The 25,182-nt window shown below is 39.1% G+C and overlaps 1 protein-coding gene across 1 annotated transcript in view; it reads left to right on the top strand.

Moving 5' to 3' along the window:
* Positions 1–25,182, top strand: part of adarb2 (adenosine deaminase RNA specific B2 (inactive)) — a 73,805-nt gene that overhangs the window by 15,489 nt on the left and 33,134 nt on the right. The gene's annotated exons all lie outside the window — the stretch shown is intronic.

Raw genomic sequence — 25,182 nt, 5'->3', positions numbered from 1 at the left:
AAACAGACAAACAAACCAAAAACCAATTCCACTGGTAAATTAGGAAAATGTGTAAATAACGTGATGGAGAAACTATTTTTAAGGATAGTTTACATTTAGAGTAAATGTGCTTACTTCTATTAAATTTGAAAATCAAAAGAAGCCTTCATCTTCTATAGTTTTCTTTTTTCTTTTTAATGAATTCACATGTAGCCTATAGTCTTATGTAGTATGTTTTCAACACACCCTGCTGTAGTTCATAGAGTTCCTGCAGGTGATAATGGAGTAAGTTAACTGTCCTCAGTTAGTCAACCCCGATCCTGCATAGCCACAGCCAAGTTATGGTCATAGGTCACCCAGCACATATAGCCTGTGATTGCATTTTCACCAGTGGTCAGTTAAGCAAGTCAATGAGATGGAGATGGAGACCCCTGCCCTACAGTTATTGTCTTTTTAAGGGATTTTCATGAATTTTGAGTCCTGAGCAGGGCTGTGTGTGTGTGAGTGTGTGTGTGTGTGTGTGTGTATGTGTAATTCTGGAATTACGGTGCAAGAGGAAGCGATCAACCTGACAAAGTGTGTTTCACTGGAGCCAAGTTCAGACACTCTGTGACAGCACTTTCATCCATCCATAAAAACATGTCACATCTCGTCTTAACTGGAGCATCCAATCTTCCCTCCTGCAAGCATGTCACAAGTCCAAATACAGTCATCTGATTCAGTATACCTCTGCTCGCTTGGGGCTTTATGACTGGTTGAGTTATAAGACGGGTCTTGTCTAGAGCAGTAGTGCCCAGCCCTGGTCCTGGAGAGCTCTGTATCTGCTGGTTTTCATTCCAGGCTGGTTGCCACCAATTTAAAGGCTGAATATAACTGACAAGGCTGAAATGACACAATCATTCAAGATTTGCTTCAGAGCTCTAGTTGGAAGGTGAAGCAGCAGACAAAGTGGTCCTTGGTGGTCTTCCAAAGACCAGTGATCAGAAACTTCTAGAAAGAAGAACTCACATTCGGTTTGGTCCAAAAAAAGGTCGAAATAGAGTTGTTAGTCTCGATACATTAGACAAGGCATTTCAGCAATTTATGTGAAATTTGCCAAGTGTGCGGCTGTACATTTTCTGTTTCTAGGTCAGAAAATAGTGCAGCCTACAAGGAGCATTATATAATTACGTAAATAAATGAGGGAAAACAACAAATGGGGGGGGGTGAAATCATGTACAGGCAGGTCTAGTAATAATAGTTGCAGTGATGTTAGTATTCAAGCTATCTGAAGCACATTTCTCATCGTGTTAACAGGGAAAACAGTTAAAGAGTTGGATAATAGGTAAGAAGCAGTGATGGTGGGGGGGTAAGTACACTTCAGCCAGTCTGAACGTCCAATCAAGTATACACATTAAACTGTCACTGCACTGTGCAGAAGGGGGAGACTGGCAGGTTTATAACAGGTTGACAACTGTTCAGCTGGATTCCCCAGTGTTTCCAGGGAAATGCATTTAGGCAATGAGAATCCAGACTGACAGGGATGGATAAAATAAGAAAAAATAAGAGGAAAAAAAGTTTTGTGTCTGTAGAAAAGTCTGCAGTACAAAGTCTGGGGATACAGAGAGAGGACAGAGCTACTAAGGCATGTGGAGACAGGACAGTGGCAGAGAGTTGAGCTGTTATTTAGCTCCCAGAGTTACGTAAGTCCCTTCTGCACTAGCGTCCCGTACCTGGGTGAACCCCACCCCGGCTAGGACACAGTTTTTCCAGCCGGTCGGGTACTCACTCTCACAGTCCAGATTGACTACGCAGGTCAGATCTATGAAAGACAGTGCACAGTGCATCTCGCTCTTTACCCAAGCTCCACCCACTTTCTTTTGTGTTTATACTTTCATATTAATATCAATCAGTACCTGGGTTGCTAAATTGGGGGTCATGACGCAGGCTGATGTACCAGTGTGAAAGGGGCTGCAGTGAGCTCTTTTTTATGCTTCACAAAGGCCCTGATAGAAGAGAGGATTCAGGGGGTTTATTCAATTTGCCTGTGTTGAGAGACACATTTTGGAGTGCTACAGTCTTTATTCCCTGCAGCACTGTTGCATTCCCTTGTGACTTTACCCAGGGTAGCATTCCATGTGATTGTTTGTTATTTGTTGTTATTTTCTCTGTAATTGTTTTGTATTTTGATATAACTGAGCAGAATCTGATCAGAAGTAGCCCACATCTAACACCTCCCACCAAGTCCAGCATCTGATTAGTTTCAGAAATTCACATTGTGGTTATGTGAAGTTTTGTCATACACTACCATATGGGTAAGGTGAAAGATCTCATCAGTAACTGGTGCGTCATAATGTAGCTTGGTAATGCAAAAAATAACCTTCCGTAGGGGAAACTGATACACTTATAGTAGCATCCTACAGCGAAAAACCCTCTGTCCGTTTCAAGTCTACTGTGCCTTTCATTTTAAACTATGTGGCATAATAATAAGAAAGGAAGGGAAGATATTAAAATCCACGCACTTTACTAATATTCTCACATGCAGCCTGGATAATGAGTTGTGGTCAGTAGGCCTGACCAGCTAAATGTTTAAAAAAAAAAAAAAAAATACATACAATACAATAGTTTTTTAATAGGTTAACGTCTGCCGCAATTAACTGGAATGGAACAAATGTTTTTCACGCTGAATCGCAGGAGAGGAAACTGCATCGGGGCAGGCAAGAGTTAAAGTAAGTCCATCCTTGAGACTCTGGTCTGTAGAGATTTGGGGAGAGAGAGAGAAAGAGAGAGCCTGAAAGGGAAGGGTCACCTTCAGAGGAGAGAGAACCGACAGCCAGAATAACCCACTAAGAATGATTCTGGCACAGTCATTTATTAATTTATTTCCCAGGCAAGGAAAGAAACACCATGCCACTGTGAGTCACCCCCTAAGGCAAATATGAACAAGGACTTACATGCAAAACACTCGCAGACTTAAATGAAAAATAGAATCCTCATCCAAACTGCATGGCATGCTGCACACATCTGTCTTAACAGGAAAAATAATGACGGTGAGAGGGCATTATATTGTGTGTGTGTTTAGATGTATATTTCTTTATTCACACACATATCAGGATATAGTCACAAGTATCTACGGCCTTCATTTCAAATATCATTAGTTTGGGTTAATAAATATGATTAATTTAATGCAGCTTATTTATTAACAATACATTTTGGGGGAATTTTTGGATTCCATGTATTTAAAGGACTTAACCTGTGTTTATATTCATAAAGATGAAAGGGATGTTTTTACTTTTGAATCTTTCAAACATGGATCTCTCTATATCAGTCAATCTCTTTGTATTTAAAGTCAGGTTACATTGCACAAATAGATCATGCTCCTTGTAATACAACCACTTGTCATACATATAACAATCTGTAACAATCTAAGCATTTTGATGAGGAGCTCTGACTGTGCCCTGTGGCCTTATATAATGGCTAAAGGACCTCTGAGGTAGGAATAAAAACTCAAAAGGGAATACTGTAAAGCAAGATATTGATTTTCTGTTTCACATTTTCCTTCTCAGGCCAAGGTATCAATACAAGCTGTAATGCATGTTAAAACTGCAAAATTGCATTCGGAAAGAATAAATACAGAAAAGAAGGCTGTTGAGATTTTGTTTCAGAATGCTGGCCCAGAATCCATCTGTTCAGTTTGACTTTTTACACTGAGGTGGTGCTATGTTTACCACACACACAAACACACACACTCACTAACACACAGACACAAACACACACACAAACTCATACATGGTTTCAAGGTGCCTTCACAAGTTATTTTGAGACTTACACTTCAGTGCAAACATCTTGATGAGGCCAATTATCCTCCAACACCCTGAGAGAACTCCTTAAAAGCCCAGACAAACAGTCGAGAGTATCAGTGTGACAGCCCTAGGATTTGATTGGACTTAAGCTGTGCAGTATTTATACTTCTGTAAAGTTCTCAGCTCAGACCCCAGAGCAGTACAGATCTTTAAACCCTGACTACTGTGGGATGTTTACTTTTCCTGGGAACTATCCTGATTCTTTAAAGGTTCAAGGACAGCTATATTGGCTGTCATCAAGTTCAGCCAGTCAAACGTCCATTGTAATATAGACAACACATTCTTCTAATTAATAAAAAAATAAAAAGCAAACATGAATTGGATAAATATTGGAGCTTATCTCTTCAGTGGTCCTCTGCTTTGGAAAATAAATGTAAAAAGTACAAAATACTACTATTCCTATGATGAATTGAGGGGAAAGAAAAGACTCCAAATTGTTACACCCTACCATGATAATTAATTATATGGTTGAAGAAAATTAACTGCAATTTACCAAGTTATTTTATTTCCCTGGGGCAACATAAAGCAAAGTGGAATTGTCACTATTATTGAGATTTGACAAGACAGGTGCTCAATAGTATCAATATCACAAGTGAGATTCCTGTGTTTCCCTCAGACCCTGGGTCTACCTAAAATGATTGTGAACAGCTCCATTCATCATTTATAATACAGGGAAATCTGCTCAGAGATTCAGAACAAGAATGCTGCCGCTGACAAGCCACAAGTATGGGTAGTACACCTACAGTGCTAATTCTGGTTCAACACATTTATGTAAAGAAAAATCACTGCATTTCAAAACTAATCATGCATTGCTTAAAAGACAGTCTGTTTATATCAAAACATCTGAAACACAACGCCTCTTCTTTCCTGCTATTTAAACACTTGATTTGTTGCTCTTGCACGTCCCTTTTGTATTATGTACTGCTGCTGTTGTTGACAAAATCAGTTTATATCCTAACTGACAGATGCATTCTAGTTTAACATCTTATTGCTAGCTGTTGATTTCTATCCAGGGTCATTGCCCTGTTGTTCTCAGACAGAATAGGCCACCCTCTTTTATTTAATTTTTTCTTGTGATGTGCAGACTTGAAAAGGAAGTTTGAATAGTCAAGTGATCGAAACATTTTCTGCACTTTCTACTTTCTTGCACTTTCTCACATTTTTGCTATCATGCTTTTTAAGCCACTTTCTTTGCTTGCAGTAGTCAAATGTATATCTTGGTGAATTCAGAACAGATTTTGTTTTGAGACGTGGCAAAATAAACCAGATTTTCTGTTCTCCACCTCCCCCCACTCAAATCACTGATTTTATTAATTGCATATGCTGTTTTACAACACTTTATTTTTTTGGGGCTTTGAAGCCTGTGTAACAGTGAAGACCACATGTTTGTTTATTCGTTTTCTTATCATGGAAACCCAGCAACTGTTCATCTGTGTTTGCATTGCTTAGACCAAATGAGTCTTGATTTGTGTGTATGTGTGCTTTTTGTTTTCTGTGTCAGTATCTATATATTGTTTTTTTACACCATTAAGCGTTATTTCCACACGTTTTAAAATGGGCAATAAAAATGTGTTTGATATACCGATATATCTAGCCTAAAGGTGTTTTGTAACCCTTATTCAATACATTTACACTACATGGGCATGACTGATCTTCATAGCCGAGTCATGTACATTTCAGACCCTCTTTTTGTAATAATTTTCAGACCCCTGTCATTTTTAAATGAACACCCCCCTCCCCCGTAATGGAAAGACTGTATTCAGTCTCAGTTTACTCAGAGAACATCCACAGGACAATGATGTTTATTTGGTAGTACTATGATCTATAAAAACAGATGAGAGAGATACAGAGGATCTGCAGCATGGTGTTAGTGTATGCTCCTTGTATGCATGGTGTTGTATTATCTGTACATTCAATTTAATGTGGCAAGGCTTTGTAATGTAAAATGTACTCTATATACTATACTCTATGTACTATAACTTCCACACTATATCCAAGGTGGCAAGGTGGACTATATCAATTACAATTATAAGTGAAAAGTAACAAGGATCTTAAATTGACAAGAATCCTCAACAGCATATAATTGTTTGGAATATTTGTTCTCTTTTAATATAAGCAACAGGAAGATTTCTAAAGTAGTTTTTTCAGAATAGTATTTTTTGTATTATTGCCTTTTATGTTAAGCCTATTGGAGAGCTTTGTTACTTCATTGAAGGTTCTCCCCCAAAAAAAGGCCAACAATAATAAAGTTTTCTCACTGGAGATTAATGTATTTTGCCCCTTTTTTTGGCAATATCTATAGTGGGCTTGATCATGTGTCAAATTCTGCCCCCTTCTCCCTATATTTTGGGTCTGTGCTTTGTGCCCAAGCCTTTGTATTCCCCACATCACATTTAAGATGTTTTTCTGTTTGTATGCCTGATACTGGAGTCATTTAGCAAGGCAATTTTCGTACATGAGATGTGAATTAAAAATCATTTCAGATGCACCAAGGTGACCCGCATCTGCCAGAGACTGTTTTTCTAATCTCCGACTCCTTCTAATCTGTCTCAATATAAACAGCTTTTCACCTGCCATCAAGCAAAAATCATTAATTAATATTGCCATAACAAATTAGCAATGGAGGGATGCGATGATTTAAATAGATATACATTTAGAATGGGAACAGTGTGAAAGGGCAAATTAGATTTGGAGAGTGTTTAACACTTTCGTGCATCTTTTGAGAGATCTTCATGTGCCTCAGCAGGCTGCATCACAAGCACTGTTTCACAGAGTTGGGCGGGGGGTGGCGTGGCATGGCGTGGCACAATATGCAGAGAAGCACCTGACAAAGACGTGCACATTGTTTTATTTTAAATTTTATATTTTCACAGTTTTTTTATGTTACAATAATACTCTGAGTTTTGGTAATGTTATTGGTACCCTTAAACGTTACACAGCCTAGCGCCTCTCCGTGTCATGACATGGCCCTGGTGTGAGGCCTGTGTTTTTAAGTAATGAGATGTTTTCCTACCTAAAATGAGCTGGTAAATTTCAAGAGTGCTTCTTTTTAATTATTAATATTCAACAGTATTAAATATGAAAAATAAACAGGGGGAATTAATTAAAAAGGAAATTAAATTAAAAGACTGTAATCTGTCTCTTAGTTGTATCAATGTAATTTTTTGGTGGGGTTTGACAAGTGTAAATCTCCCTTGGTTACAGCATCGGCTAAGAAATAAATAGTTCCATCCATCCTTCTATTTTCAGCAACCACTTCATCCATACAGGGTGGGAGCCCATGCCTAACCTGGCAGACACAGGGCGCAAGGCTGGGACAAGACTGTCACAGATAAACGATGATAAGAATCAAATTATCAACAAATGCCTTTGATTTTAGCAGCAACAATAAAAGACTATTGAAGTAAATCATTTCTTCTTGTATTTGAAAGACTGCTACAAATCTCTCAGATGAATAAATAGGAGCATTAATCCCTTGTGCCCTGATCTGCCAAAAAGCAATTATAACTATGATACTTTGCCACCTGAAATGTAAACTACCCATTTAGCCTCTTTTAACCCACAGAGGGAGACTGTAAAGTAGTCTTCCTGGCTCTTACACACTCCTACGTAAATGTGTTTTTATTATTATTATCACTAATATTTTGTTTAAAGGAAGCAATTTGTTCAGGAAAAGGTTAGACCTGTAATGAACTGTCTCATACTTATGCAAAACATGACCTATGAGAATGTGAAATCTATTCCAGAACATCAGTTCACACACTGTGCCAGGCAGTGCAATAAGCAAAGCGAAATCAGCTAAAATAAGGTAGATTTAAATCGCTTATAAATGAATGACCTGGTGTTCCATTAGGCACTGTGATCAACCTATTATGAGCCGGACTACTGGTTTGTGTTAATGCATGACTTCTGTTCCTCAACTAACTACCTGGTTTTCTTCTTCTTCTTCTTCTCCTCTCTCTCTCTCTCTCTCTCTCTCTCTCTCCTTTCTGTCTCTCTCTCTCTTGCACTGGCTGCTTCTTTCGCTCTAACTGCATATAAATAAAAAAGCTCACACTTCATTTAAAATATAATCAAGTTCATTACAATTTCATAGACACTCAGGTACCAAATAGGTCATTATAAATCAGTGCAGTGGCTCAATCTCTCTCTCTCTGTCTCTCTATCCCTCTCTCTCTCCCTCTGCTGTGTTAGGTGTTCTCTGCAAGCGGACAGGAGGTGACCCCTCTCCCTTGTGCTCTTAATGATCTCATCCTCCCATCTTATCTGTGCTCTTCCTCTTGGTGGTTTTTAATCTCATGGGATCCACTCCACAGCTTCTTCAGGACATCCCTGATCTGTTCTTCTCGCAATGTGTCCAGACCATTAGTTTCATTAACAATTTCACTCTTTCTATGATGTCAGATTTTTTTTTTGTCCTATGATCCATTTATTTATTTTTCTGTTATTTCCCAAGTATGCATTTCTCTATGCTTCTTTGCTTTGCTTCAGGACACCTGTACAAGTGTACAGGACAACTTATGTCAAAGCACAATTACTAAATAAATGTGAAGAGCACCCATTTTATTTGTTACCTTGCCTTTCAATCTGCTGTGTTTTCCCAATGACCGACTCAAACCCCAAATAGCTCTTGACATTAGAAAACAGTGTTTGTGGAATAATGATTCGTCTTTGTTATTATTGGCATACTGTGTCACAGGTTTTTCTTATTTTAATTGCACAAACTCTCCTGTACACCAACTGAAAAAGACAACCACCCCACTCTCAAGCCACCAATCCCAGCCTCCAAGCCCCAACCCTCAATAAACCAACATGAATAACCTTACATATATTAAATTAATAATAAAATTAATAATATAAATCAGATACATTAAAAGTAGGGAGAAATGTCAGCAATCGTTAGCCACTGCAGCAGGCATAGACCTCTTTCCAATTCCCACTAACACATGGAGAAGGTGTGCTGGATCAGGCAGTAGCGAGTTCTTGCAAAATAACCTATTTGAAAGTAAATGGACATCCAGCTTACAGCCAATGAATGGTGCATGGCATCTCAGCTCTGGCAGACACATCCTCAATGGTGTCACACATTTAGAAAGCCGTGTAACTTACACAAGTTCTTAATAGGCCATTTCTGCTTCACCGGTCCCTGTCTGTATAACTACTGAGGAGAACATGCACTACACTTCATCCACGGTCATTAACTGTTAATAGCAAGATATCTGACTTTGAGCAGATAGGTAAATCATTAGTAAACTACTTACCACTTTCATTACAGAGATTGTTCCATTGTTTTTTTTTTCTTTAAGCTGTCACAAGGTTTTCATTTAATTTTTCCCTAACTGCAAAATAATCAAAAGTGAAATGAATGGGTTTCTCTCTGATAGTCCAGGTAAATCTTCCAGTACAACTGTGATATTGTTTTCTTCACTTTCCATCCCTGCATTGCAAAAGAAACAAAAGCAAGTTCACTGTTCTTCTATTTTTCATTTGACATAGGAAACATGGGGGAGAAATAATAATAATAATAATAATAATAATAATAATAATAATAATAATAATAATAATATTAGCTGGCATCCCATCCAGGGTGTATTGTACTTTTTGGCCAGTGCCCGCTGGATTAAGCTCTGTACTGGATGAAGCGGTTGTTGTAAATGGACGGATGGATGGTGATAATAACAATAATAATGATAATGAGCTTCCATTTGCTTATGTGTCATAAAAAATAACGGCAAGAACAAAATTTCCAGGCGTTTGAATAATAATTTGTTGAAATGAGTGTGGGAGCTGAAATGACCACACTGGCGTCTGCTACAAGTGAGATTAGGCAGCGTTTTATTGTAATCACTACCCTGCGAGGTGGAAGAGAGCAAATGAAAAGGTTCTTTATTCTGTGTTGTGAAACATACATTAATTCACATTGGGAAATTGCTTAGCTTTGCAGACCACACTCCTTAAGCGTATCGTTTGCGCTAGTTAATGCTACAGCAAAAACTCAAAGTAGATATTTTAATGACTGCTTTGATTTCCACAAAATGAGATGAACCCATTTATTTCCTGTTTAGGCAGAAAGGCAACCCAATAACTTAAAATAATATTCTAGTTTTTTAATCCCATTCTATGTATCTGTGATTTTTTTTTTTTTAGGAAACCAAAAAAACCAGGACATTCCAAGGTTGCGTTTCCTAATGCTGACAGCAATTTACATTGCTTCTGGTGTCTGAGAATAAATGCTTTTTGGCTCTGAGGGAAACTGGTGGGGGGAAAAAATAAAAGATTCAGGCAAAGATTAAAAGATGAATGAAAATAGCTGGCACTTTGGGGAAAATCAGAACCCTCATGGAACAAAACACCTTTAGGATTAATTAGTGATCAGAGTTTGGTTTCAGGGTATTATGGAATCCTTACAATTTAGAATAGTTTGCCATTTTCTGAAGGCTTCTCTATGAATATTTCAGATAACCTCTAAATAAACTCAGGAAGTAATGCACAGGGTTTTTGTCTTCGGAAGGCTTAACAACTGTTAATGACTTTCCAAAAAAACTTAAATGTTTTATTTTTTTTATTTGAATTTTTTCAAACAATTACTCCATTAGCTTAGCAAGGAAATAAAATAGATATTTTCAAACTGTTTTCGAAAATATCCTCCATTCACTTCAACAGACTTTGAAATAGTATACACATACATGTTAGAAATACACAGATCACAGTGGTTGTGAATTGACTAATGGTTTTGGTGCAGTGATGTGACTAGCTTAAAGAAATGTTGTCATGCAAAACCACTACAGTCAGCCTAGAACAAATCAAAAGTTTCTGTGGACAGGATTTGTTTTAATTGATGAGAAACAATAATATTAAAAATTCAATTACACCATCCGTCTTAACTCCTTAACGAATGTCCCCATGCTTTTATATTCAATGTGTCTGCTTGTAAATGCTGAAAATGTGTTTTCCGAACCTGGGGAGATGACAGGGTGTAAACACAAAGGAAAACCTTGCATTATAGATAACAGAGATGCACTTAATGCTGGAAAGAAAAAAATATATATTGTACTGGAAAACCAGGTAAAAGCCGTCAACAGCACTTTGACTGTTTCTTTCTTTCTTTATTTATTTATGTGTTGTCTGGTCCACTGTCTTGCTCTCACCGTTTGAATCATTACAAGGCGGTAATGACTCTTTGGAGTGTCTTGCCGCTTAGTTAATTCCACTTACACAGGAAATCCATTTCTTCCTTCCTGTTTTAGAAAAGGTGTACATGTATCCAGCTGCCTGCTCCATTCATTTAGTTCTGACAGCCAAAAAATAACCCAGAACCTCAGCTTTCTAATGTGTGGGGAGGGAGATGTGTGCTCGGGTGGAAGCATTACAGGCATTTGGTGCTCAGGATGAAAGAGAAAAGACTGTTTGGATTTTATAAAGCAAGACTCAGGATGGAGCCCTCTTTCAACTATTAGGCTCCCTCTTGTGGAATTATCATATGTATCATCTACCATGCAGGGAAAAGAAGCCTACGGCCTGGCCTCGCATTTTTCCAGAGTTGGGGTCAGTGCCAGTTTTTACATCACAGTTCTGTCTGTAATTCCTTCTTCAATTCAATTCCAATTCCGGTAGAGCCTATTATTTAAATGGCAAAACATAATTGGAATTGGAATTTTGAATGGGCTTGCCATATACTGCCAAAGATAGATTTCTTTTGAAATTATTATTATTATTATTATTATTATTATTATTATTATTATTATTATTATTATTATTATTATTTCAAATTAAAGCTGTATGTCGTGATTTGAATGAAAGTAAATGAGTGTTCAGAAGATAGAAAGGGTCTTCTGTTTTTGGATGTTGTTGTTAATTCATTGATGTGTAGTTTTCAATATCCTAGTACTTTGGTTTGCATGCCTGATTTTGATTAAGCCTACATACGAATCAATACATAAACAAATCAAAATCCAAAAGGCGGGTACAAAAGACGATAATTAAATGCACAATACTAGTGTGTGGATCTCTATTATAAGATCACGAGCAAGATTCTTTCATTGCCGCTGACATTGTTACCCCATCAGGCATTTAAACCATTTACAGATTCTATGAAAAAGCCGACAAATCCACATAATATCAGGGATTGTATTAGCTGACAGCATTTATGTTTTACTTGTAGGCAGAATGATTCTCAACAGGAAAACAGTAAAACAACTTTCAGATCATGGTGTGAGTGTAATTTGCTGGATGTCCAAAAATCTGTGTTAAAGGAGGGAACATCTATCTTGATGAAACATGGAATAATAAACTACTTTAAAGGGCCCATAAAATCTACAAGTGTAGTTCTGTATAGTGGCCAAGAAAATCGGGGCAGAGTAGTACAATTATTTATCTCACCGACTGTAAATTTTATGTTGGAACTTTGCTATGTATTGTTGCTAAAATAAATGTGTTTTCCTTGCTAATAAGAGTAGTAGGTTTTACAAACATTAGCTGACTCACATCACAGGGATTTTGCCAGTGCAGTATCTTTGCTGTGTCATGATGTTATTGCATCCCAATTAGAGAGAAACAAGTAGTCATAGGTTACAGCTCTAGAAGCTATTGACAGGGATGCCCTGCACTTCCCAAAAAACAACACTGCTTGACACAATACCCTGATTGGTGTTACATTTTTTTTTTCAACTTGCAAAAACAGATCAAGTGTAAAAAGTTTCTCAATTAGTCCATAAATCATGGAAGATTGTTATTTTTAATGATGCCTGTTTAGAGCACTTAAGTGATGTGTGGTTTCTTAATAACCAGTTTGCATTAACATGGGCTTAATGCATTTGCACAAGGAGGTGAATCGAATACCAACTGCATTTACCTGACAGATCACATGATAATTACATGATACACCAAACAGCCCAGCTATCTAGAGAACGATGTAGAATGATTTGTATTTATATATATATATATATATATATATGGCTGCACCGATTAAATGGATGTACTGTGTGTTCCATTTCTTTCTCACATGGATGATTCAACCTTTTAATGTCAGAACACTGAAGCCAAGGGATTTATAGAGCTGTGGGGGCTAATATCCCAGTCTTTAACCCGGTTTAGGTAACAAGTTAAGGGAGTCTTAGTGTTCTCAGTGGTATCCCCCATTGCATAAAAAAAGGCCCATTCTCACAGTATTGTTCAGCAGAGTGATGTATTAAATGCTTACGGAGCAAAATGTTGTTAAGTGTGCAATTTCTGTAGCACCGAACGTTTACAGGAATAGGAATTCTTCGATCAGGTATAATCCAACCCGAGTCATTGTAACTTGCAGTAATCTTGTACTTGATTGGAGCTGACAGCCTTTGTCTGACAGTATTAGATATTTCTTGTCTCCGATCTCTTACGTGCGCTAGGTTCTGATTTAAGAATGGGGGGGGGGAATACAAATGTGCATCACCACCAACACAACATATCATTTTTTTTTACTATCCCAGAGAAAAGAGAGCACACTGAATGTGGTCTGATAAGGCGTTCATTGCAACTGGCAAAGGATATGGGGTTTCGGAGCTGTGCCTGCTAATTATACACTTTTACAAGAGTGATGATGACATATCAACTCAATTATGTGGGCAATTAAAAAATAAATAAATAAAGCTCTCCAAGACAACATGAGGTTGTTTTAATTAATTAGTTGTCTTCATGCTCCAAACTATTGTGTTGGCCAGTTTGGGCCCCTCCTAGCACCATGCTAGTATATTTCTAAAAGGTAAGGATATTTTTAAATAATATATAACTTGCAAATATACATATATGTTTAATAAATATCCTCTTTGAAAATAGGTACTATTTATATATTAAACATGCCACATTTCTGCTGAATTCTCTGTTATGATTATATACATTGATCCAATTCCATTTTAATTAATGCAAAGAGGGTGCCCATCTATTCAACTTAGAATCACATAACACCTAGCATTTAACTATTTAAATAGATGTTTATAAGACTTATAAGACAACTGAAGAAAAATATTGGATGAGAAAATGCTTGTTTTATTATCCCCAAGGGTCTTTATTTAATTTCTGCACTGGATAAGGTATACCACAAAAGACGCTGTGAGATAGATCAGACAGGTTTGTGGCAACAAGATGTGTTTTTTTTTTTTTTTACTGCGGTTGTAAATCTATGCAAAGTGTATAAAGGCCTTTTACTGCGAGACTTGCAGGCAATAAAATGTCATTATTATAAGCAGAATTCATTAAATTACATGTAAGTGCTTGAAACAGTGTGCCAGGGAAAAGAGTGAAATACTCATAAACATGCAATTATACTTAAACTATAAATTATACAGTGTTCCAGACCAAAGAGGCTATTTAATGCTCAAAATGACTTCTGTCGGGTGGGGTGGGGGTTGTGGTGAAGGGGGGTGGGTTGGGGGGGGGTCGGAACAGCGTTGAAAATGAATGCATTCAAGCCATTTGAAGTCTCTTAAAATCCAATTATTGATTTTTTGCCATGCTATCTCGAGCGGCCTTAAACAATTTCTTAATTTACTTTGGTCAATGGAAATAATAAAAAGTCATTGGGATGTGAAAAGGCAAAGCGAATGCAATATTGGAGAGGCAGGTGATATTTGCGGAGATAAACATTTTTCGAAAACGTGTTCTGGCGCCCAGGGAAGCTGGCGACTGACGAACTGGGCTTTGCAACCTGCCTGATAAAAGAGTGCTGAAGCCTAGGAAAAACAAAACAGGAACAGGGATAGAAGGATAGATGGAGGCAGGGGAGACATGTTTGTGTGTTTGTGGAGGGGGGAGGGGGGTAAATCCCTGACAGGCCACCAAATCAAAACAAAAGTTACCTTCATCTTTTTTTTTTCTCTCCTTTTCGCCTAATTTCAGATATGCCACTCGTGCTTTTGAAACCGTGCATGTTTGACATTTTCCCTTGATCCCTTGTTGACTGTTTAGAATTAAAAAGGAACACCTTAAGCTATGAATCAAATGTCAGGTGTGGCAGCGTAGTGGAACCGTATCAATATTTCATGATGTATGGCTTGCTGGAGGGCTTTACGAGAGGCAGGCCTGCTAGACATGTCACCCAGGTATGCTTTGCACTCAGTCAGCCATGCTGCGCGTTTGGCACCCCGCTAAATGAATGGAACATTTGATACCCAGCAAAAAAAAAAAAAGGCTGCATTACCAATGTCAGAGTGTGCTGTATGTACAGTATATGTTTCTATGGTGATATGACAGCATGATCAATGACACACTGGGCCAAAACTGCCCTTAAAATTGATAAATTAAGCATGGTCCCTGCCGCCCCTAGCCCCCCACAAAATCATAATTACCAACGGTGGCTAAGGGGTAACACTGATCAGCTTTTTGTTTGCCATTCCTAGGTACCAGTCAGACCCAGTGAACAGATCATTTGCCCAGAATGTAATGTACTAGTTAGCTTTTACATCTGATTTATTACTACTTAACTGATGGTGAATAATGGCTGTAACTGATCTTCAATTGCAAACAACGATAACGGAAATAATGCAAATAATGACTTCTGTATAAATGTTCCAAGTGCCTGTTTTGGTGAGGGGTAACAAAGCAGTGCAGGTAAGGTGTTGCCTGGAAGTAGAAGTGAACCTGTTCGCGTGAGTATGGAGCCGCAGGGTGACCACGCTCCTGTGTATTCTGCCAGGCAGTCCTGTGAAGCTGAGTGGCTGGTGTTAAGGAATGAGCGCACTTCCCTCGTGGCACAGTCACGGCCCTTCGGAAGGACTTCGAGACACTCTGCAGATAAATGTGAAGAAGTTTTTTTTTTTCCTTTCACCCTTCTGTCTCCTAATGCTCTCCATCATTGTGCATTATGCAAGCTAGACTGGTAATCCTCCAGAGACGACGGGTTGGGGGGGTAGGGTGAAAAAAAAAAAAAAGGATAAAAGAAATGGTGGCTTTTCTAAGACTTCTCCATGGCACAACTGATCATTAGTAATTTGGCCTTTTTTGTGGGCAATCTGTTGGAGGTCAAAGGTCATCCTGAATCATGAGATGATTAATGAGCTGCTTCTGAACAAACCCTTACAGCACAAGAAGCATCTGCCCTCCTTTTGCAGGATGAAAGCAGTGCTTGTTAAAACGCAGCACAAACCCTGTAATATGAAATCCCTTCATGTTAGATTTGCTCTTTTTTTTTCTTTAAGAGTGCCATTATCTCTTCATAAGGAGTCATGCTATGCAGTACTCTTGGTAATGTACTGTAAAAATCAAAGATGTGTGCGTTATAGGCTCTGTGACATTATTAAGCAATATATAGATTGGTGATCAGTCTTTCCAGCCATTTATGCGTAATGATAAAGTATTCAGGATATGGGGGGAGGTTAGAGGGGACAGAAACAAAGGATGCACGTAATCCTCCACAGCCTACATCCATTGTGGTATCTCCAGGACCCCCTATTAGCTTCGTCAGTGGATCAAAGGAGTTTCAATGTCAATAAATATGTTCTTCCTCTTATACAGTCAATACTACGTAGCAGACATTGGCTGAGGACACCCAAGCCCCAGGGCCCCATCCCCAACACCTTGCCCTTAACCCTCAAACTAACTGCATTTTTACTGAAAAGTACGCTGCTGGGTCTCCTCGGTGGCCTAGCAGTTAGAGCCCCTACCCAGAGTGAATGTGTTGCTGCTACAGTGTGCAGGTCTCCCATCCCGTATTGGCCATGAGTTCCCAGAGGGCAGTGCATAATTGTCTGATTGCCACCTAGGGAGGGAGGGTGAAAGATGGCTGGGTATAATTCGCCCCTCCATAGTGCAGCGCCCCCAGCTTCTCGGTTGCCTGCAGGTTAGAGGTGAGCAGAGTTCAGTAACTGGCTATTCCAAATTGGAGCGAGAATGGGAAAAATAATTTGAGAATATTTTTTGAGAAAGTCAAAAATAGTTGTGTGGGTGACACCAAAATGAAAAGCAATAGCACAGTAAGCTGGAAACACTGTAGAAAGAGTGTAGTATAATGCTGACAGCTTTTGACACAGAATCATGGTGAATCGTCCATCATTTTATATTTAATATACTGTAGCGATCTCAAGCCTTGCTAGAGGCCTGGGACTTTTAGTGATGCAGTAAGATCACTGCAGTGTAGCGCAGGAGAATGGGGCTCGAGTCCCCATCCCGCTGTGGCCCGAAAACCTCCAAAGTGTTACAATACTGTAACCCTGCCTTTAAGTATGTTTATGCCTACTACAAACAGACAATTCAGTGAACCATTCTGGTTTTACTCCATAGGTGTATCTCCGGTACGTCTACAGTATCCAAACCTCAGTGAGGCCTACCATAAGCTGAAAGGTGCGGAAAAGCTGTTCTCTCCCTCAGTTCACAAAGGGGTTTTGAATTCTGGCACATGGTCCTAAATCTGCATTAAGCAGAGCATCTTAACTTGATGTTATTTGCAATCATTGAGACATTTTAAATAAATTTATGATGTGGAATAGCAGGAGTATAACCCTATGTAAATATTTACAATCAAAAAGGATTTAAATATGCAACGATTTTTTTTTTTTTTGTAAAGGATCAAATGCAAAAATAAAGGATAGAAAGATTAATTAAATCATAGAAAAGGAAAGATTACTGTAAATTGAAATGCATTTCTCTTTGCAGCATATCTGTAAAAGACATTAGTACTGAACGCTTTTTGTAATGAAATATGGCTCCTTGAATACGTTGGCAAACCATGTGCTATCTGATTGAATTACTGTTTCTTCTTTCAAAAAGGTTAACAGCTTACACTCTTTATTTATTCCACAGATAGGACAGATTATTAAGCCTGAATTCGTTTGGTTGTTTGTTTGAGGTCTTTTTGTTGGAGGGGGGTTCCACTTTATTTGACTGGTTCCAGGGACATGTTTGTTTATTCTAATACAGCAACCATTCGTATATGTAGATAACAGTTCTATGTGTGCACAGTCTCTGAGCCTGTAGCACTACTTTTCCGGATGGAGAGGACGCCAGGCCAGGACTTTGTCCCTCATGGTTCCTCTCTATTCTCAAAAGCCAACTTGAAAACACTGCCAACACGGTAACGGTGCTAAATCTGACTGTTTTGTGAAGCGGATGGAACTGAGGTGGGTGAAGGCCAGTGGGGTGGGTATGTTGATTTTATAGAATTGTATATGAGGGTTTTTGTTTCTTTCCTGTTAAAAGCTTTAAATGTTACGTAAAATTCCGTAAATGGAAATTATCCAATTATGTTGTCTAAATTCCTTACCTGGATTTCATATTTGCGCAGCACTTATTAGGGCAGCGTCATGAAGCTGTCAAAACTAAGTCCCTTCAGCTTCAGTTATAGCAGTTCAAGCCTAATTGTCATCAACTCTTGGTTAAGATGGACACTAACTATACCAAGCAACAATGCTCAGATTAGCAAAGTCATGGTGCTTGATGCTAATGTCAGTTTCATTCTGTTGAAAAGGCAAACCCATCCTGTCTCAAAGTGCACCTGGTAAATGCAGAGTCATAGGATGACCTTGGTGAGAACTCACTGGGACCAGGAAACCACAAGAGGCAGCAGTCTATGCAAAGATACAGCAGCAGTAGTTTCAGGTGCTTGTGGGCCATCTCTTCAGAAGCACCAGGCCACCGTAGTCACCTGACGCTGCCGAAAACTGAAAAATGAATGATATCATAGGAAAAGTGACTCATTGTCCCCGCTAGAACAGCCTGAACCTGGGCATGCCATTAGACAGCTTTGAGAGACATTTTATTGCTTCAAATGCACATCTGATGGCTGACAGACTGACTAACATTTAATTAATTGATTGATCAACCAACCAACTGGCTTACCAACAGACCGATCGACTGACTGACTAGCTTAATTTCTTTCCCACCAGCATTAGGGTCGTTTTTTGTTGTTTGTGGGCCTTTGCAATGTGAGTTCCATTGCCCTTTACCTTGTTGTAAGCAGTTATGTTTTAACAGGTGACTTTGCCTTTTATACTCCTGTTTCTCCTTCAGTGAAACTGACCTTGTCTGGTTCAGGCCAGAAGGTTCTTCCAAAACTCACCCAGGTGGCGTCAGTTGCATTGTTTGGATCGTGCTGTTTACAATCCACCCTCGGGCATCACCTGAAAGTCTGCACTCTGTTCATGCGTTAAGTGGGAGGGAAAGCAGATCAAAGGCTCATGTTTTTGTTTTCTTCTTACTTTCACTATTTGTTCGGTCATTATTTATTTATTTACTTGTTTATCTATTGCAATGCATCGAGCATGTGGCTAATAGGAAATGCTTTTTATGTTACACAGCTCGCCTGGTCTGACAGACAACACCCTGCTGATAGTGATAAAGGCGTCACTGAGTAAAGTCTGTTGCACAGGCTGTGGAGCCATCTGGACGTTATGTTACAAAAGGTTGGACATGGTTACAGGCAACATTGTATCGCACTTTAAAATCTGCACACAGTTCATCTTCCGGAGAGGTTGTCAGTATTGTTTTTTTTTCATTTTTTTCAGCGGCAACAAAATGAAAAGCAATAAGTGAGCGGCAAAAGATAATTTTAAGATGCCTGTGTCCAGAGTTCCAGTTCTAAGACTTTGACGGGAATATTTAGTGACAAGGAGCAGTGCAGTACAAACAGGAGGAAAATGTGATTCTTTTGATGTGTAACTACATCTTGCAGACTGCTAAAATATTACTATATTTTAACTATATATATATATATATATATAAGGCTGCAAGTCTAGGTTCCCACTCTGAATAGATATCACATTTCAAAAGCTGTCGATTTTACTGCGGAAATGTTTGGCGATACAGGCCCCAAAGAGACGTGATTAAAACCTTGGGAGAATGAATTGTTAAATACCTATAAAGAAATAGAAGACATGGACCATTTTTATGCAGTCATCGCAGCTCTGGCAGGGCCTGATAAGATAGGGAAAGGGGGTTTTGAATAAATTGCGGTCGCACATGGGGACATATGATTACATTTTTTTTAACTTGATATAGCAGCGTACCATGGCTTCGTGGATGTGTTCCCCGAAATGTATGTTCCCGCCTTCTCTCCAGCGCATAGATTTAATTGCAAGTTAGTCTTATGCTTTACCGCGGATTTCATTTATAAGGGCTAGGGTTTGAAATATAGGCTACTATTTATTACACACAGCTGACAGATTCATAAAACTTTATTTTTTTGGAGAAAGCAGGTTCAGACTAGCTTTGTGGAAAAGACCCATTCTCCAGTCTCTCTCGGAACTGTCGGAACAAAGACGGATTCTGCACTAGAGAGCCATTATGAAAATCTTTTGCAACTGCAGAGACTCATTAATGGGAAAAAAAGGATCTATAAATGTAAGAGTGAGCACTGAACTACCTTGAAAGTTTTCTAGATATTACCATATTAATGCAAATGAGATATTGCTTTCTTTTGGCACTGAAATGGTGATTCATAGTTCTTTGTAAGATAACTTATAATTCTAAAACCCATGCTTAACAGGTTGAAATAATGAATTAGATATAGAATACTGATACATAAACAGAATGTGAGTGTTGTCAAACTTTTTTTTATTAATTTGAGGATTTCGAAATATCCCCTTTGCCAAATGTGTATTGATGCCAAGTGGAAAACGTGTGTATTTACGTGAAAGAAGCACCTGAAAAAGGTAATCTGTTATAATCAAATTAGGTGAAATGCACAATACAAATAATCCTTAGAAATATTGACAGGGAAATTAGATCTAATCTAATTTCTAATTAGATCAAACTCTGTCTCAAAAATGTATTTATTTTTTCTCTTTCTTGCCAACAGTGGAGTTTCGAACACCTGTGCTGTATCTGTTATTTACTTTGTTTTGAGGACCAGTGTCTGAAATTACAAATGGGAAACCAAAACTGCGCTTCTGGCATTCATTTCATACGTCTTGTGATTTGAAATGTAATGTCTGCCTGGAAAAACAAAATCCAAAATAGCATATCAAGCAACCAGTTTGTTTTAACGTTACTTGTGACTTTTGTAAAAGTTGGAATCCAGGGGTGCAGTTTTGAGTAGTTCGCAGATATGTTAATGCATTTGTTTCAGTTGCTACGCTAGAAAGATTGCTGCACAGTAAGCATCTGCTGATGCAAGGGACCTTAATCTCCAGCAAATTGTGCTGCTGAATGCCAAAGTGTGAAGAGATGCTAAAACAAAACGCACTGCATAAGTAGCTGTGTATGATTTTGTTCCGACATGATCATAAAACTTTGCACTGAAAAAAAAAGCTAGTAGTAAAGTAGTGTAATGTTTAAAGTGTAAAGTGTAGTGTAAAGTAGTAAAGTGGTGTAAAGTAAAGTGTAAAGTAAGTCGTGTAACAAAATCATACACAGCTACTTATGCAGTGTGTGTTGATTTAGCATCCCTTCACACTTTGGCATTCAGCATGTTTTTATTTATTTTCTTTTTACTTCTTGTATTTTTTCTCCTACATTACATTATGGAGTTAATGTCATCTTTGCTTATTTTCTGGCAGTGGTTTTAGTATTGCTGTATTAGTACATGGGCTGTTCTTATGTCACATCAGAGGGCAGTGTGAGTGGGAGTTTCAAGGCTGGAAATGTGCAGCAACCAAACTATTTTGAAACCAGAGGTGTACCTTAAAGCAAACGGTTGATTTCTGCTTTATTTTAGATGATGCAGTGTTTGTACCCCATGTCAGATAATGTGCCCAAAGGGGCATTTGTTTTGTTTGGCACAGTATTGACCTCTGAGAGAAAACTGTAAAATTGACACCGTGACAGTGGCATTTTTCATTACATTAGAAATAAAGAGGGATTGGGGGGTGAGGGCAGGGAGTGGGGGGACAATGACTGGCAGGTACTTTCATACTAAATAATTGTAGTTGTTTACTCTCTAGAGATGAGCAATGTATTCATATATATATATATATATATATATATATATATATATATATATATATACACTCACCTAAAGGATTATTAGGAACACCATACTAATACTGTGTTTGACCCCCTTTCGCCTTCAGAACTGCCTTAATTCTACGTGGCATTGATTCAACAAGGTGCTGAAAGCATTCTTTAGAAATGTTGGCCCATATTGATAGGATAGCATCTTGCAGTTGATGGAGATTTGTGGGATGCACATCCAGGGCACGAAGCTCCCGTTCCACCACATCCCAAAGATGCTCTTATTGGGTTGAGATCTGGTGACTGTGGGGGCCAGTTTAGTACAGTGAACTCATTGTCATGTTCAAGAAACCAATTTGAAATGATTTGACCTTTGTGACATGGTGCATTATCCTGCTGGAAGTAGCCATCAGAGGATGGGTACATGGTGGTCATTAAGGGATGGACATGGTCAGAAACAATGCTCAGGTAGGCCGTGGCATTTAAACGATGCCCAATTGGCACTAAGGGGCCTAAAGTGTGCCAAGAAAACATCCCCCACACCATTACACCACCATCACCAGCCTGCACAGTGGTAACAAGGCATGATGGATCCATGTTCTCATTCTGTTTACGCCAAATTCTGACTCTACCATCTGAAGGTCTCAACAGAAATCGAGACTCATCAGACCAGGCAACATTTTTCCAGTCTTCAACTGTCCAATTTTGGTGAGCTTGTGCAAATTGTAGCCTCTTTTTCCTATTTGTAGTGGAGATGAGTGGTACCCGGTGGGGTCTTCTGCTGTTGTAGCCCATCCGCCTCAAGGTTGTACATGTTGTGGCTTCACAAATGCTTTGCTGCATACCTCGGTTGTAACGAGTGGTTATTTCAGTCAAAGTTGCTCTTCTATCAGTTTGAATCAGTCGGCCCATTCTCCTCTGACCTCTAGCATCAACAAGGCATTTTCGCCCACAGGACTGCCGCATACTGGATGTTTTTCCCTTTTCACACCATTCTTTGTAAACCCTAGAAATGGTTGTGCGTGAAAATCCCAGTAACTGAGCAGATTGTGAAATACTCAGACCGGCCCGTCTGGCACCAACAACCATGCCACGCTCAAAATTGATTAAATCACCTTTCTTTCCCATTCAGACATTCAGTTTGGAGTTCAGGAGATTGTCTTGACCAGGACCACACCCCTAAATGCATTGAAGCAACTGCCATGTGATTGGTTGGTTAGATAATTGCATTAATGAGAAATTGAACAGGTGTTCCTAATAATCCTTTAGGTGAGTGTATATATATATATATATATATGTGTGTGTGTGTGTGCGTGTGTGTGAATGTGTGTGTGTGTGTGTGTGTGTGTGTGTGTGTGTGTGTGTGTGTGTGTGTGTGTGTGTGTGTGTGTGTGTGTAAAATATATCAAGTATGATCATGGTGCATAACGAGTTTATGCAAGACTCCAGCTGGTGAAGATGCTGAGATGGTAGATGACTCTGCACTTGACATTTAATGCCATTTCGGCTATCCAGTCTGGCAAGGGAGGTCCTGAGACATTCTAAGGCTGTGGATTCTGTTAGCCTCCTCTATCTGTATTTTCACTCCGTATTTCCAGACTTGCAGACAAACGTGCAGAGGCCCGGGGCTTGAGTGGTGCTCTTGCCCATTTGCAGCATTTGCCTCCTTTTAATTTCATGCCCACTGTTCCAAACAGTCTCTTTACTGGCTTCTGTATTCTTTAGGTGTCAAGTTTTGCCGGTGGTTGTCAACTCCATTCTCAACAGGTGACCCAGCACAGGACATTGTGTCTTTTCACGCACCCCCCCCCACACACACACACACACACACACACACACACAAAAGGGGTTGAATTGGCCACTACTGTAATGGAAGAACTCTATTGGCTTTCCAGCCACGGCAAGAGAGAGTTTGTGCTATTTGAAAAATGCTCTTGATGCACCGCGGCGTTGATATGGGCCCGTAGGATACAAAACTGACCGTGAAACAAGCCTTGATGCTGAAACGGAAACAAATCATTATTGATCCTCCTCCTCGCCACTTCATTGCCAAGTTGATTTCTCTCGACTCTCAGCTCTTTCTAGTTGCTCATTCTGTGTGCATTCCACTCCTTTCCACACTGCACTCTTCTGTCCTGCAGCCCTAAAACAGCCGGGCTTTAGGGAAGACATCCTGGCTCTTTCCTTTTTCCTTTTTCCTATTGTTTCCATTCATGGCTGAGCCTCCTCTTCTTGCAGATGAAGTTGTGGATAAGAAATGTGCATGGGACTCCTACCAAACAGTCTCTCTTCATTTAAACGCCTTCATGCTCTTCCAGGGGCATCCATTAATCACCCTGCACTGCTTTTTGATGTTAACCTTGGGAGTTCCTGGGTGTCATAAACAATCTTCCTGACAGGTTTTAGCAGTTACCCTTATGAAGCGTGTTAATGTCTGCACCAATCACTGTTAAACTATTGTTATTAGTATTCAATTTGGAGTAGCAACGTCGCACACCAGGTACATTTCTGTGTCGGTAGAAAACCAATCCCTTCAAAGCGTGTTAAAGTTAGCCTTTTTAAGTTGATGATAAGCCTCCATTATTTTAGTATTCTTGCTGGACATTAAACCAAATTTAGACCTATGCTGTTAGTCTGTGTGCTGTAAAATTCCCGCTAACTGAGGTAATAACATTAAATCCTAACCGGGACCTTTTTTCCTGGATGGTAGTTGAAAGATGTTGGAATTATCAGTCACTGTTAACATGAAGTCCTCTTCCCGATCAACGGGGAAACTTTTACCAAACTAAGTTCAGGAACCAGTTCTATGTCTCTACCGTAGAGTACCTATACTAATATCCATGTATGGCCTGTTGCATACAGATACATGAATAAGGCAACGTAGCCAACTTTGTCCTTTTTAACTTGAAAAAATACGTTGATTACTAGTAAAGATGCAAACTTCAAACATTTATCTTGATCCACCATCCCTGCCCCCATGAGAAAACAAATATAGAAAAAATCATCCGTACACAGATATGGCATATGATAGTTTCCACGACTGCAGCCTAATCCCTTTAACTGCATTTTTCATTGCAGGGACCATAAAATATTTAATTACTCCTTTAGCTATTCATTCCATTATCTATTTATTTCCTCTTTAAAAATATGTGCTGTTGAGTACACAACGGGGACCGGGGCTTGCAGAATGCTCTTGTCCTTGTTTTCCTGTTTAATAATCTGTGCTTTCCAAGGGATATGGAGGGCGAGCTGATAATTACAACACCGCCTTACATACATGGGGTCAAGAATGTGTGAAGCCAGTTTGAGCAGGTTGGCAACATCTGCCAAACAGTATGGCCGCGATTTGGAGAGCTTCTGTTCCAGTTCAAAAAATGTATGCTGCACAGTTTCTTTAATGGGGGGGAAATGCGGTAGAGGTGGGATAGCTGGAATAACAGATGGTTCATTTGAAAGCTTTTAGGCTCTTTTATAGCCTTTAAAAAAAGATGTTTGTCTGTGTTAA

Source organism: Amia ocellicauda, chromosome 2 (assembly GCF_036373705.1).
Source record: "Amia ocellicauda isolate fAmiCal2 chromosome 2, fAmiCal2.hap1, whole genome shotgun sequence".
Lineage (NCBI taxonomy): Eukaryota > Metazoa > Chordata > Actinopteri > Amiiformes > Amiidae > Amia > Amia ocellicauda.
The sequence above is the reverse complement of the archived record's forward strand: the minus strand, read 5'-3'. Positions and strand labels throughout refer to the sequence as shown.